Here is a 2,808-nt window from a genome sequence, read left to right as displayed (position 1 = left end):
GTGTCATTTAATTTAGATTCGATTTGTTTGCACGTAAATCTGTCAACGACGTCATCCATCAAATGTCACAGTGGGTTAATTCCTCTGATAAGTGAATTCATATGATCCTATACATTAACTCCAAAATGTATAAAATACCCAAAAGCGTAGATGTATATAAAATCTACATTTATTAATTGAATGTCTCATTAATGTGATAAATTATGAAGATCAAGTATAACATAACACAATGAATGAATGAAATGATGTCTTCATATAGTCAGTTGTGATTTAACATTTAGTTGTGTTCATTCATCAGTTAGAGGCTCTAAAGCACCATATGACTCTTGATATATATATTATATACAGAGGGGGAAATAAGTATTTGTAAGTTTGCCCACTTAAAAAGAAATGAACAGACTATAATTGTAATGGTAGGTTTATTTTAACAGTGAAAGTAAGAATATCAAAAAGAAAATCCAGAAATTGACATATAAGTTAATATAGTTAATGTTCACCAACAAAACTCACCATTTGGCATTTTCAGCAAAAAACATTAAACAAACGCAAAGAAGAAATACAAATAAAAACATAGTACAACATGGTTAAAATAAAACAAGCAGTGGCGTTTTTATATGTACAAAACTGGTGCGGCACGAACAACTTGGATGTTTATATATAAGCTTCTGGTGCGCCGTGAATGAAGAACACGGAGCAACACTGGCCCTTTATCATTTCTCTAACGGCCCGTCCACACTACAGCTTCGACAGCTTCAAAAACGGTTTCCAACGCGTCTGCCTATTCACTTTGAATGGGGTGACGTCACTTTTCGCCGAACTGCATTGTGGGAAGCAGAGCGGAGCTTTCCTGGCGTTTCAGGCTGCAAAAGTTGAGCAATGTTTAACTTTTGCAGCTTCTGAAGCTTTCGGTGGAAGCGTCAGCCAATCAAATCATATGCCAGTACAAGCTCTAGCCAATCAAACCGCTGCTTGTGTGTCAGGGGCGGGAGATTCATGTGATTGGTTGTTGGTCGAGCTTCAGACACGCCCAGCTCCAAGCTTTTTTTGAAGTTGTAGTGTGGACGGGCCGTCACTGCATTGATAACAGGAGATAGAACTACGATTGTTGGTAATTATTAGTGAATAAAGGTTTTGATTTGCAATATTTATACAACAAATCGATATGTGTATGTATTTATATCAATATGTTTTAAAAAATAAAATAGAATTTGCTAATATTAAGTGATAATATTAGGATTAGTGTGAACAACTAGTTTACATGTTAGGCTAACAGTGCCTTGGTTAAAGAGCCTGTTGCTGTTTATTTATAGCTTTGAATTCTTTAAAACCAATATTATCTTCCTAAACTTGTATGGTAGTCAGGAGCATCACTTTCTAATGTTTATTGATATATTTAGAGGGAGGGGATCTAAAGTAATGCTTTAAAATTCAGATTAGATTAATTTCTACCATTTTCTTAAATTCATGGTAGTTTCAGTAATCCCATGGTAATTGAGGACACAAGTTATCTAAATGACTAATGTCATCTTTATGGCTTTCAGAAAGGACAGGAGACCGACAGGTGACTATCAAAGGACTAGCAGCAGCAGCAGCATGATGATGATGTTAAATGTGTTGTTTTAGGAACATCCATTGCAAATACATGGAATTCAATAAACATTGAATAGCATATCATGCAGTTTGTCGGTGCCTTTTCCTCCGTGTTGTCCTGGTTTGCTGTGCTGCCTCCTGTCGCCACCATGGTTTGCTGTGCTGCCTGGGGATGTTCAAATCGCTCCGAGAAAGGAATACGAATATACGGCTTCCCCACTGACACAGAGCGGAGGAAAAAATGGCTGGCTCAAGTCAGCAGGAGCAATTTCACAACCAACAGCAAAAAAATATGTGAGGTAATTATATACAAACACTGCATTTGCACTTTTTCACAAAACGAAAACCACACTATTGGGAAAGCTTGATGTTTTGTTTAATACAAAAAAACAGGGAAAGGCTTGAAAAACACAGAGTTGAGACTCAGGGTGCAGGGTGAGGGTCTCAGTGCAGGTATTCAGGCTCCATTGAATCCCCCTCTGGTTCTTGTGCTGAAAGAGGGAGTAACAGACAGGAGAAAGGGTTATACACACCTATATAGCACACCTATTGCCTTAGGGAGATAAGGTGTGGTCTTTGTTCCCAACTGAAGTTATGGAACTTTATTATTTGTGAGTTTAACAAAGTATGACAAATGGCATCAGTAACAGATGTGATATTAATTTCTATAAAGTTGTCTCACATTCTTGGTCATATATAGTGTATATATAGTACATATACAGTATGTAATGAGTATAACATGTCCAGTAAGTATAAAGTGTTTCCTAATACTGTGTATTCAACCACTATGGAATATGTATGTGGGCAGACAAAACTGAGATGTTCTGTGTGTGAAGTAACCTCAAGTCACTCCGCAGGCACATTTTGATGCAGACCAGTTTGTCAAGACAAAAAAGGGCAAGACTAGGCTGAGAGCAGAGGCTATACCCACCATCTTCGTGCATCGCCCTGTGGTCAAAAAGAGAAGGGCCCCTGCACCACGATTCACCCCGGGACCTGTATCTACACAGCCCATAGCTCATGATCACAGCTATAGTGTGAAAGGTGACACAGGTATAATACGTATGAACTCTTAGTAACAAAAGTAATATTTCTTATTTTTAAGTGGTATAATATTTAAAATGTTCGAAAATGTACAGTGCCATGTCTTCTACTTAAATTAGTCTCAAAGATTGAGGGAAGAAGGGATGAGGAGACTGAGAGAAAGGAAAGTGAGGG

Source organism: Pseudochaenichthys georgianus, chromosome 23, assembly GCF_902827115.2.
Source record: "Pseudochaenichthys georgianus chromosome 23, fPseGeo1.2, whole genome shotgun sequence".
In the NCBI taxonomy this organism is placed as follows: domain Eukaryota; kingdom Metazoa; phylum Chordata; class Actinopteri; order Perciformes; family Channichthyidae; genus Pseudochaenichthys; species Pseudochaenichthys georgianus.
The sequence above is the reverse complement of the archived record's forward strand: the minus strand, read 5'-3'. Positions refer to the sequence as shown.